Source organism: Pan troglodytes, chromosome 19 (genome assembly GCF_028858775.2).
Source record: "Pan troglodytes isolate AG18354 chromosome 19, NHGRI_mPanTro3-v2.0_pri, whole genome shotgun sequence".
Lineage (NCBI taxonomy): Eukaryota > Metazoa > Chordata > Mammalia > Primates > Hominidae > Pan > Pan troglodytes.
In genome coordinates this window covers 13,080,726-13,093,902 of record NC_072417.2, presented here as the reverse complement: position 1 = coordinate 13,093,902, position 13,177 = coordinate 13,080,726, and the positions used below count along the sequence as shown (strand labels likewise).

The 13,177-nt window shown below is 45.2% G+C and overlaps 1 protein-coding gene and 1 pseudogene across 7 annotated transcripts in view; one reads left to right on the top strand and one right to left on the bottom strand.

Annotated features, from left to right (window-relative positions):
• Positions 1-5,867, bottom strand: part of PAFAH1B1 (platelet activating factor acetylhydrolase 1b regulatory subunit 1) — an 88,626-nt gene extending 82,759 nt beyond the window's left edge. Inside the window, exon 1 of one of the 7 annotated variants that reach the window (XR_010152717.1) lies at positions 5,053-5,444. The gene's annotated coding sequence lies outside the window, so the exon portion shown is untranslated. Of the gene's footprint in view, positions 1-5,052; positions 5,520-5,724 lie in introns of those variants that run through there. The other 6 variants (XM_063798001.1, XM_016930498.4, XM_063798004.1 and 3 more) reach the window with 6 other exon arrangements.
• A 5,141-nt stretch (positions 5,868-11,008) lies between these two features.
• On the top strand, positions 11,009-12,583 carry EIF4A1P (eukaryotic translation initiation factor 4A1pseudogene; annotated as a pseudogene).
• Positions 12,584-13,177: the final 594 nt, after the last annotated feature.

Here is a 13,177-nt window from a genome sequence, read left to right as displayed (position 1 = left end):
GATTAGTCCTATCTAGGTAAGTTTCAACAAGAAGCCACCATCTTTTAAAAAGAAAACAAGAAATAAAATAATAAGTGCTTATGATGCCTGCCACCAATGAATATAAAGCATTTCATAAATATCAATTAAATTCTATAACTGCCATGCCAAGGTTAAAAATTACATATGTAACAGAAGTTAAACTAAGGTTCCATTTCAATGACTAGCCAAAAAGTGCCATGCCAAACCAGCAACAAAGAACAATCCAAAAAGCCTTCACTGCAGTTAACTATTACGCTTACATAATACAGCATCTTTCTTCATGAAATACAGATTTCTCAAAATGTTTGACCTTCAATGACGAGGATTCAATTTACAGCTAAGCATCTTCTGGAGAATGGTAGGTCTGTCTTTTTTTCAGAACTCGTATTGTATACCATTAGTTTTATTTTAAATAGAACAACTTTCTAAGTAAAAAAAAAAAAAAAAAGTAATAGTTGTATTGTAGATGACATAATAAAAACAGTGGCAAAGAATTTCCACTTCAAAACTTAACTATTTCCCTCTTTCCAAAGCACATAAAAATAAGTTACCTGTCATAATGAAATATTTTCGTTAACAGGGACTTAGAGGCAAGTAAAAAATATTTTAGGACCACAAGCAGAAATGGCCAGCTTGGTTTAAAACAAACCGAGCCTCAAGTCCCTTTGGCAAAAGAGCGCATGACTCACTGCTTTAGAACTCAATGGGAAGATATTGAAAATTCACTCTGCCCTAATATTTTGCTTTGGGTTTTTTAAGACATCTTCATCTTATTTTTATTTATTTATTTATTTTTTGAGACGGAGTTTCGCTCGTTGCCCAGGCTGGAGCGTAATGGTGCGATCTCGGCTCATTGCAACCTCCACCTCCCGGGTTCAAGCAATTCTTCTGCCTTAGTCTCCCCAGTACCTGGAACTACAGGTGTGCGCCACCATGCCCGGCTAATTTTTTTGTATTTTTAGTAGAGACGGGGTTTCACCATGTTGGCCATGCTGGTCTTGAACTCCTGATCTCAGGTGATCCACCCGCCTCGGCCTCCCAAAGTTCTGGGAGTGTAAGTGTGAGCCACCATGTCTGGCCAGACATCTTCATCTTAATGTTGACAATTTCTATAGCATCCATGACTTATTTACAAAGATGACAAATTATGAATAACATGAACCACATGTAAACAAGAGGGTCTTATTTTTGCTGGATACTTAAAATATAAGCCATAAAGTCTCATATACGCAGACAGACAGACAGACACACACACACACACTTTCTGTCTCTCTGTTACTTAGTATACAACTGAGAGAGAAACATTTATATTATTTTTTAAAAATTGAAAATAGGGAAGGGTGTGGTGGCTCACATCTGTAATCCCAGAACTTTGAGAGGCAGAGGCGGGTGGATCACGAGGTCAGCAGTTCCAGACCAACCTGACCAACATGGTGAAACTCCATCTCTACTAAAAATACAAAAATTAGCCAGGTGCAGTGGCAGGCACCTGTAATCCCAACTACTCAAGAGGCTGAGACAGGAGAATCGCTTGAACCCAGAAGGCAGAGGTTGCAGTGAGCTGAGATCACCCCACTGCACTCCAGCCTGGGCAACAGAGCAAGACTTCACCTCAAAAAAAAAAAGACACGGATGTTCTAGCTAGAAAAGCATAAATTATGATTCTGACTTTTCCTTCCCAGAAACATCTCAAAATCTCTTTACACTAGAGATATTTTATCTGGAAAAACAGGTAACAAAAAAATTGTACTAAAAAATTCCTTCCAATCTCATTAAGAGTTCTATACAGAACTATGAATAATTTTAAAAATTAATCTCCAAATTAAGCCTAAGATTCTCCAACATGTATCAAGAAACACTACATACACTTGGAACTAAAGCTCCTTAAGTCAAATTATCTTAAGCTCCTGATTAACAACAATCTACTGAAAAATCACCACTCAGTGTGTGGGGTTTTGTTTGTTTGTTTTTGACAAAGTCTTGCTCTGTCGCCCAGGCTGGAGTACAGTGGCACGATCTCGGCTCACTGCAACCTCCGCCTCCCGGGTTCAATCTATTCTCCTGTCTCAGCCTCCCCAGCAGCTGGGATTACAGGCGCATGGCACAACACGTGGCTAATTTTTTTGTATTTTTAGTAGAGACGGGGTTTCACCATATTGGTCAGTCTGGTCTCGAACTCCTGACCTCAGGTGATCCACCTGCCTCGGCCTCCCAAAGTGCTGAGATTACACGCGTGAACCACTGCACCTGGACCTTAGTGTGCTTTGATATTCTACAAACAGTAGGAATAGGGATATGTCAGACACATAATACAGTGAATTATCATTCCCAACCTTACTCATTTCCTCACCATAATAACCCTTCTACTTTCTAATCATATTAAAAAGAACAAAAGTGTAAAAATACATCATACACTGACAAGCATTCATAAGGCTAATCAAAGTCACATTTACCACCTATATGTGAAATTCTTTTGAAGATGTCTACTCATGTGAATGCTTGATACAGGGCATTAAAATGACCTACCCTAGCTTATGGCAGTATCTCACAAAAAGGTCCCTTTCAAAGAGCAACACAAGAGAAAAGATCTGAAGGGGCTTTCATGCAAATTATCTTATCCTTTTTTCCCCACCTTTTATGTTCACTATTTTAAAATCTCAAATAGATTTACTGTTTTAAGTAAAACAATTGTAGTATTTTTCTTAGATTTTTGCAGTATTCCTGTACCCCCTATTTCTTGCCAAATATTTCTGACATTAATTTATACTTATATGGCGAGAACAATAAAAAACATTAACAAGAGTGTAGATATATGTGTGTGTGTATCTTTATATATTAATATATACACACACACACAGGGACAAATAAGGAGACAATAAGTGTCTATTTTAAAGCAGGGACATTGCTTTTTATTCCAATCATTCAATGCCCATCATGCAAAAAAGGTGGAAAACATTAGATTTTAAGACTTACGACAGAGAAATGACTTAGTTGTAGCAACCATTCATATCAAATAACCTTACAAAACATAAGCAAGAGAAAGACGCTGTGAAAGGGCAATACAGCATTTCACAGCTTCTGCTCCCTTACTCCACCCAGTCTTCTCGGCTCAATGGCTGTTCACAGCATCCACAAATATTAGCCCATTTTTTTAAAAAAGGATGTAGGGGGAGGTACCAACGTAGGGCTTGCTCCATCAAAATCAACATATACAGAAATACTTCAAGTGAAAAATTGGATTCCTTTCTGATTTTAAAATATATACCAGTCTTCAATTTCTTTTAGGAGATTCCCCCCTTCTGAGCAATCCAAACAATGATCATTAATGAACACGAAAGAAATCACCCTAAATACAGATTACTCTTCTGCTTTATTAAAAACTGCAATTTGCAACTGCTAATTATTTTGTGAAACTGTGTCCTAAAAGACACCCATTAGAGATTAAAAGCTAGCTAATGCCTTAAAACCAAATCAGAATTTTTTAAGTAAAAGCTTTTACTATATATTCAACATCACTATGACACAGTCAACAGGAAATTTTCCTGATTATGAGACTGGACCCCGCAGCAATTAAGCCGCCCTGCTGCAGCAAAAAAAAAAAAAAAAAAAAAAAAAGCAAACACTCCTGTGGCAAAAAGGGAGGGATGACATTATTACTGGTATGAAAGGCCCAAGCACTGTCTCCTCCGCCCTAGCCTCGAAAAGAAATTCACACAAAATAACCCACCCCCCCAACAAAAATAGAATTGCCAAAAATGGCACAAATTGTTTGGCCTTTAAAACCTTATGAAACTCAAAGACTGTGTGCTTAAAGGAGAGATGGGAATATCAGTAATATCTCTATTTGTCCGGACTGCCACTTAAGGAAAGAGGGAGGGGGGACCTTGGCATGACATCGCCCATTGAGAACGAGACCACAAATCTGGTCCTCCTCTTCAAAGGCGTATTTTCTTAACTAAAAGACTGATATAAATTGGGCCCAAACCCCAAAAGAAAATGTCCTGCCCTCTTCCCAAGGAGTTTCTTGCTAAGTCACAGAAGAAAGGTAGCATAACATATAAAGCTATGGTACCTTGCTCTCTCCTACTAAATACGGAAAACCTCTTCCCCTCTACTGTTACGTTTAGAGGTGCAGAGTCAAAATGTGTCGACCACCTCAAAGGCATTTTCTCATGTGGGAGGCTAAAGAGGGTAAATATGCAGAGAGGCACTGCGTTTCCCAAAGGGGCAGGGAGATGAGATTAGATGAAGGGGAATGGCAGGGAGCCTCGAAGCTGAATGTTAACAGCATCAAAAGGCAACTCCCGACCGAGGAGCCGGTGGCAGAAAGAAAATCCTGCCAGATTCGGTGGGTGGATGCTGCGGATTGCTCGGTGGGCCGGGCTGCCTCTCCTCGGCGGGTGCTGAGGCTGGACCGCCGCACCGGGGGCCAGGGAGACGGTGGGCCACCCTCCGCTGGTCAACCCCATCTTAAGGACCAGTCGGGGACGGAATGCCTGGAAGGCCCTATGGGTGCCCCGGCGGCGCGGGGCTGAGCCGGTCCCCAAGCCGATAACTGAGGGTGGGGTGGGGACTGCGGTGCTCGTCTCCGCGGCCGGGGAGAGCGGGGCCGATCCTTTTCCCCAAGATCAGAGAGCTACCTGGTCCCCACGCCCTTCCAACCCAAGAATACTTTTCTTGCTAAGTCACCGAGGGAGGAGGGCGATCCCTTCTTGGGGAGGGCCGCGGGCGGGGGGGGGTCGCAGCGGCGCCGGCAGCCCCCAAAGCCGGGCCCGGGAGGAGAGGAGCGAGGGCAGCGCCCTCCCCGGACTGTCCCCCTCCTCCGGGTCTCTCACTCAACGGCCGTCGCGGCCGCCATTTTGAGAGCGAGGAGAGAAGAAGAAGGAGGCGGCGGCGGCGGAGGCAGGGGGAGGGGAGAATGGGAGGGAGGGGACCGGCGCAGCCACATCGTCAGGCCGCCGGGTCCGGCCTGCAGCCGCCCGGGCGCGGTGGAGGAGACAGAGGGGAGGGCGCAGACCCGCGCCGCCTTACCGGAGCGCTGCACCGCCGCCTCCGCAGGGCCTCTTCCGTCCTTCACTCCCATCCACCGGCGGGGGAGGGGGAGGGAGAGGGGAGGGAGGAAGGAGGGAGGGAGGGAAGGGGGGGGGAGGATGGCGCGCTGGGCCCGGGCCCGGGGAGGGGGAGGGGAGGGGAGCGGGCGGGCTCCTCAGCCGTTCCGGGGCTCGAGTCCAAGCTCGGCGCTCGCGGTTTCTCTTGCTCGCGCCCGAGCGCTCCCCTCCTTCTCCTTCTCGCTCCCTAGACTCCCGTGTCGCTGCTCCTCCGCTCGCTCACTCGCTCTCCCGGCCGCCGGACTCCGCCGCCGCCCCGCCGCTCCAGCTCCGTCTGTCACAGGAGCTGCCCCAACGCCCTGACGTCACCGCGCCGCCGCAGCCGCCGCCGCCGCCCCAGACCCGCCAGGAAGAGGGAGGGGCGGGCGCCGGGAGCGGAGGAGGGGCTGCGGCGCATGCGCCGGGCTGGGCCGGGCCGGGGCCGCGCTGCCTTCTAGCGGGCGGGCGGCTCAGCGGTGCCCCCCGGCCGGCGGGCGAGTCTGCGTGCGAGGTGCTGCTTCTCACGCTCCGCACGCTTCTGTAACCTTGGGAGAGGCTCTTTTTTCCCAGCCCCTCGTCTGACTTGCGGCGCCTTCTGAACTCTGGCTCTGCTCACCTCGCTGCCCTGCTTTTGCGCTCGTGCGGCCGACAGCGGCGTCCCGTTGGCACCGTGTGTGGCGGGCCCCGGGCGGCGCGAGAGGCAGCGGGGCCCGGCCACCTACCGCCCCTTTCTGCCTCCGGCCTCCGAGATGATTTCCCAGTTTGGGGGGGAATGAGGGAGGGGAGTAGGCTGGCTGGCTTCGGAGGAGGAGCTGTTGAGGTTAAAAGGCAGATGGAATGCTGTCATTGTCTTGATTTGTATTATAGATTCTTAATTGGGAGGACTCGCTTTTGGATGTGATTCAGCTATTCTTCTCCTTAGTCACACACAGACATCAGAGTCTCTCCAGGTCTCGAAACGGATGCCCAAAGAAAGGCCTGGAACTGTATCCCTATAAGGGATGTCTGTGTGTGTTTGCTAAATTATGGATTGAAATATTGATGACAGAGTCGTCTTGGGGATTTGTAGTTAATTTATTCCATACAGATACCTATGATTTTTCTTTTCTTTTCCTTTTTTTTTTTTTTTTTTTTTTTTGAGACGGAGTCTCGCTGTGTCGCCCAGGCTGGAGTGCAGTGGTGCAATCTCCACTCACTGCAGGCTCCGCCTCCCGGGTTCACGCAATTCTCCTGCCTCAGCCTCCCGAGTAGCTGGGACCACAGGCGCCCGCTACCACGCCCGGCTAATTTTTTTGGTATTTTTAGTAGAGACGGGGTTTCACCATGTTGGCCCGGATGGTCTCGATCCCTTGACCTCGTGATCCGCCCGCCTCTGCCTCCCAAAGTGCTGGGATTACAGGCGTGAGCCACCGTGCCCAGCCGACCCTTGATTTTTAAAAAGCGAGATTTGGGGTTCTGAATAATTCAATATGGGCTATTATTTTAATAACAGGTTTAAATGAGATTATCTTATCATTCATTTGTATTGTCCAAGGAAGCTTTTTTCTTGAAACAGGCTTAAGCTTATGTGTACTGATTTTGTTGCGTCACTTTATGTAGGTAAATATATATATATATATACTGCATTTGAGAAGCAGCAGAGTTAACGAAAGAGACAACTTAGGTGTAAATCCTGGACCCCGCACTTGCCAGAAGCGCGACCTGGGGCAAATTACCATACCTCTCTTTGGCCTCAGTTTCTCAATAAAAGACACCTAATAACTAACCCGGCTTTTGTGAGAATTACAGAGGAGGTGCAGCCTGTGTAAAGTATCTTAGTTTCGTGGGGACTTATAGGTAACTCATGTAAACATTACTGTTGCTTGATACCAAAACAAGTTTCCTTTGTTCAAGAAAGGTTATCTCTGCCAGGCACAGGTTGCTAACCCCTGTAATCCCAGCAATTTGGGAGGCCAAGGCAGGGATGGGGAGGTTGGGAGGGGGGCCGTGGATCACCTGAGCCAAGGAGTTGGAGACCAGCAGGTGCAACATAGTGAAACCTCATCTCTACAAAAAAATTTTAAAAATTAGCTAAGTGTGGTGGCACATGCCTGTAGTCCCAGCTACTGGGGAGGATGAGATGGGAGGATTGCTCAAGCCCTGGAGATCCAGACCAGCCAGGGCAACAAAGCAAGATCTCATCTCTAAAAACAAAAAAAGAAAAGAAAAACAGCTGGGCGCGGGGGCTCACGCCTGCAATCCCAACACTTTGGGAGGCTCAGACAGGTGGATCACTTGAGGTCAGGATTTCGAGACCGGCCTGGTCAACATGGCGAAATGCCATCTCTACTAAAAACACAAAAATTAGCCGGGCATGGTGGTGTGTGCCTGTAATCCCAGCTACTTTTGGGACTGAGGCATGAGAATCGCTTGAAGATGGGAGGCGGAGGTTGCAGTGAGCCAGGATCATGCCACTGCACTCCAGCCTAGGTAACAAAGCCAGAGTCTGTCTCAAAAAAACAAACAAAAACAAAAACTTTTAATTAGCTGGGTGTGGTGGCGCATGCCTGGAGTCCTAGCTACTCAGGAGGCAGAGGCAGGCGGATCGCTTGAGCCCAGGAGGTCCAGGCTGCAGTGAATCATGGTCATGCTACTGCACTGTATCCTGGGCAGATTGGAACCCCCATCTCTAAAAATAGGCTGGGATCAGTCATTCAAGGCTGTAATCCCAGCACTTTGGGGTGCCAAGGTGGGAGAATCTCTTGAGCCCAGGAGTTTGAGAGCAGCCTGGGCAAGACAGGGAAACCCCGTCTCTACGGAAAAATAGAGAAATTAGCCAGATGTGGTGGTTTGGGCCTGTGGTTCCACCCATTGGGAGGCTGAGATGGGAGGATCGTTTGAGCCCGGGAGGTGGAGGCTGCAGTGAACCGAGATCACACCACTGCACTCCAGCCTGGGTGACAGAGCAAGACCCTGTCTCAAAATAAAGTTAAATTAAATAAGTAAAATGAGTAAAAAAGAAAGATTGTCTCTATCCCCTAAGTGTTCAAAGGGAACATGAGCCAGTTGCATGAAGGCCTTGGGTTTTTGCCTCATGAAGATTTGCCAGAGATGAATCAAATTGTCTTAGAAAGTCTTGTCCAGTTTTACATTTCTGGGATTTTCAGATAAGGACAATAAAATGAGGCATAGAGCTTTGGTCTGTGCTATTGCTTGGGTTCAATAACAGTCAATAAACATACAATAAATTAGCATCCCTTTGTTCTAAGAATCCACCCTCCCTTCATTTTTACCTTTTAAAATATTTATTATGGTCTGATATCATGCTACTTAATATTTAATTAGCTGAGTAAATCAGTTCTTTATTTTTTAAACGAATGCTCTAAAAGTAAATAAAATTGCCCAGAAAGAGATCAGAAACACTTCTATAAACACTGACTTCATACAAATAGGTAGCACTAACTCCTGTAAACCTTGAGCTCACAGACTCATATTTAGAAAAATTTAAAATCTATATGATGTAATTATGCACTAAATTTATATCAAATTTTATTTCTATAGCGGTCCTTCAAGAAACAATAAACTCCCTTTGGGGTAAGGTATATAAAACTTTCTCCCTGGATTATGATTTTTCTTAACAGAAAACGGTTACGTGCTTACCTTGATGTGAAGTGATGTGTTACGGTTCTATGCACCTTCCCTTCAGTTAGTTGCTAGGATGATAGATCTATCTTTTTTTTTTTTTTTTTTTTTGAGATGGAGTCTCACTCTGTCTGTCGCCCAGGCTGGAGTGCAATGGCATGATCTCGGCTCACTGCAACCTCTGCCTCCCAGGTTCAAGCGATTCTCCTGTCTCAGCCTCCATAGTAGCTGGGATTACAGGCGTGCGCCATCACGCCCGGCTAATTTTTTTTTGTATTTGAGTAGAGATGGGGTTTCACCATGTTGCCCAGGCTGGTCTCGAACTCCTGAGCTCAAGCAATCCACCTACCTCGGCCTCCCAAAGTGCTAGGATTACAGGCATGAGCCACCACGCCTGGCCCAATAGATCTATCTTAATAAACACTTGTCTATTGAAAATGTAGAATTAGGACATCTGTGCTATCAATCAGAATTTTTAAGAACTTATAGAGAACTTACTATATCCATCCAGGAAACATTTAATAATGGACATTTTAGATGATGTTTCTTGAAAAAAAGTAAGTATAAACATCCATTTTACTTACCACAATCCAAGAATCTCCCTGTTCATTTTAATTGCAGATCTTTATTTTTCCAGTAGACATTTTCAAAATGGAAACATAAACATTTATTTATTGATTTATTTATTGAGACGGACTCTCACTGTGTCACCCAGCCTGGAGTGCAGTGGCGCAGTCTCAGCTCACTGCAACCTCTGCCTCCCAGGTGAAGCGATTCTCCTGCCTCAGCCTCCTGAGAAGCTGAGATTACAGGCGCCCGTCACCATGCCCAGCTAAGTTTTGTATTTTTAGTAGAGATAGGGTTTCACCATGTTGGCCAGGCTGGTCTCGAACTCCTGGCCTCAGGTGATCTGCCCACCTCAGCCTCTCAAAGTGCTGGGATTACAGGCGTAAGCCACCACGTCCAGCCTGGAAACATTTATTTCAATTGCTGCAGTAAAATTAGTGTCAGTTTAAACAATTCTGCAAATAAGCTGACTAGAAGAAACACTCCAAAAACACTTCTATTGGGAAAAGGGCAAAAAGTCTTCTAAAGGTATCTCCAGAGCAAAAGTCTGTTTATGATAAGGGCAAATGTTAAAGTGTTGTTTTGAGAAATAAACTGTCCTCTATAATTTATAGGCAAATGTACATTGTTATGTGTGCAAATTTGATAGAAAGCAATTAGCAAGTTGTGAGAAGGGAGCTTTTGGGCATCCAAGTTATGTGAATTGAAGTCCCATTTAAAGGAGAATCACGACCCGCCTGTCATGCGACTCACTCTGGGAGATTATAGCTAGTTATTGTGTGTACCTGCATTTCCCCAAGGCATGGATATGTCAGCGAGGGCAAGTCCAACTAGACCCGTCCTTCCTCATCTCAGCATCATGACATCCACCTGTGTCATGGACACTGTGAGTCCATAAAAACAAATTAAAGGCTCTTAACAGAGTGAAACTCAGCCTGGACATAGAAGGAATATTTAAAAAGCAGCACTTGCCGGGCGTGGCGGCTCACGCCTGTAATCCCAGCACTTCGGGAGGCCGAGGCAGGCGGATCAGCTGAGACCAGAAGTTCGAGATCAGCCTGGCCAGTGTGGCAAAACCCATCTCTACTAAAAATACAAAAAAAAAAATTACCCAGGTGTGGTAGCCCGAGCCTGTAGTTCCAGCTATTCAGGAGGCTGAGGCAGGAGAATCGCTTGAACCCGGGAGGTAGAGGTTGAGGTGAGCTGAGATCGCACCACTTCACTCCAGCCTGGGCGATAGAGCAAAACTCAGTCTCAAAAAAATAAAATTAATAAAATTAAATATATATATATATACATATATATGTGTGTATATATATACACAGACATGATCCTTAGAAACATATATATACGTATATATATATACACATATATATGTTTCTAAGGATGTCTGTATATATATACACATATCTATGTTTCTGAGGATCATGTATATATACACACATATATGTATATGTAACATACGTATATGCTACATGCATGTAACTATGCGTATATGCTACATATATGTAACTATGGTACATATATGTAACTGTGTGTATATGATACATATATGTAACCATGCGTATATGTTATGTGTATGCGTATGTTACATATATGTAACATGTATACATTTATGTGTATGTATTTCTAAGAATCATGTATATATACATGTGTATATATACATATATGTGTGTATGTTTGTTTCTCTATATAGAGAGAGAAACATTCATATATATATGTATGTATGTTTCTAAGGATCATGTCAGCAAGTCAGGATTCCCGATCCAGAGACAATGGCCCTAATGGGATGGAGCCTGGAGACGTCAGAGAGAGTAACTGGAATGAGATTGTAGACAGCTTTGATGACATGAACCTCTTGGAGTCCCTGCTCCGTGGCATCTACGCCTATGGTTTTGAGAAGCCCTTGCCGTCCAGCAGCGAGCCATTCTACCTTGTATCAAGGGTTATGATGTGATCACTCAAGCCCAGTCTGGGACTGGAAAACTGCCACATTTGCCACATCAATTCTGCAACAGATTGAATTAGATCTAAAGGCCACCCAGGCTTTGATTCTAGCACCCACTCGGGAATTGGCTCAGCAGATATAGAAGGTGGGCATGGCACTCGGAGACTGCATGGGTGCCTCCTATCACGCCTGTAGAGGGGGCACCCATGTGTGTGCTGAGGTGCAGAAACTGCAGATGGAAGCTCCCCATATAATTGGGGGTACCCCTGGCCATGTGTGTGATATGCTTAACTGCAGATACGTGTCTCCCAAATACATCAAGATATTTGTACTGGACAAAGCTGATGAAATGTTAAGCTGTGGATTCAGGGACCAGATCTATGACATATTCCAAAAGCTCAACAACAACATCCTGTTTGCTGTCAGCTACAATGCCTTCTGATGTACTTGAGGTGACCAAGAAATTCATGAGGGACCCCATTCAGATTCTTGTCAAGAAGGAAGAGTTGACCTGGAGGGTATCCGCCAATTCTACATCAACGTGGAATGAGAGGAGTGGAAGTGGGACACCCTGTATGACTTGCATGAAACCCTGACCGTCACTCAGGCAGGTGTCTTCATGAACACCCGAAGGAAGGTGGACTGGCTCCCCCAAGAAGTTGCATGCTTGAGATTTCACTGTCTCTGCCATGCATGGAGATAAAGGTCAAGAGGAACAAGATGTGATCATGAGGGAGTTTTTGTTTTGTTTTTTTTTTTGTTTGTTTGTTTGTTTTTGAGATGGAGTTTTGCTCTTGTTGCCCAGGCTGCAGTGTAATGGCGTGATCTCAGCTCACTACAACCTCCGCCTCCTAGGTTCAAGTGATTCTCCTGCCTCAGCCTCCTGAGTAGCTGGGATTACAGGCATGCGCCACCACGCCTGGCTAATTTTGTACCTTTAGTAGAGATGGGGTTTCTCCATGTTGGTCAGGCTGGTCTCGAACTCCTGACCTCAGGTGATCTGCCCGCCTCGCCCTCCCAAAGTGCTGGGATTACAGGCGTGAGGCACCGTGCCTGGCCAATGAGGGAGTTTTGTTCTGGCTCTAGCAGAGTTTTGATTACCACTGACCTGCTGGCCAGAGGCGTTGCTGTGCCGCAGGTTTCTTTACTCATCAACTATGACCTTCCCACCAACAGAGAAAACTATATCCACAGAATTGGTCGAGGTGGACAGTTTGGCCGTAAGGGTGTGGCTATTAACATGGTGACAGAAGAAGACAAGAGGACTCTTTGAGATATCGAGACCGTCTACAACACCTCCATTGAGGAAATGTCCCTCAATGTTGCTGACCTCATCTGAGGGGCTGTCCTGCTACCCAGCCCCAGCCAGGGTTCAATCTCAGGGGACTGAGGAGCAGCAGGAAGGGGGAGGGAAGGGAGCCAAGGAATGGACATCTTGTTATTTTTTTCTTTGAATACATGTCACTTTTTGAGGCAATTTGAGGCAATTATTTTGAGGCAATTATATATATATACAATTTTGATTTATATATATTATATATAATATATATAATTTTGATATATATATAATTTTGATTTATATATAATATATATAATATTGATTTATATATAATATATATAATATTTGAGGCAATTATATATATATATAATTTTTGAAGTTTTAATATGGAGAAACATAGTACAAAAGGATGTGTCAAATTTATTTGGCATGTCACCACATAAACCAGGCAAAGGGTAGAACAGACTTTCTTTTCTTTTCTTTTTTTTTTTTTTTTGAGACAGAGTCTCACTCTTGTTACCCAGGCTGGAGTGCAATGGCGTGATCTCAGCTCACTGCAACCTCCACCTGCCAGGTTCAAGCGATTCTCCCGCCTCAGCCTCCCAAGTACCTGGGATTACAGGCATGCACCACAACGCCTGGCTAATTTTGTAT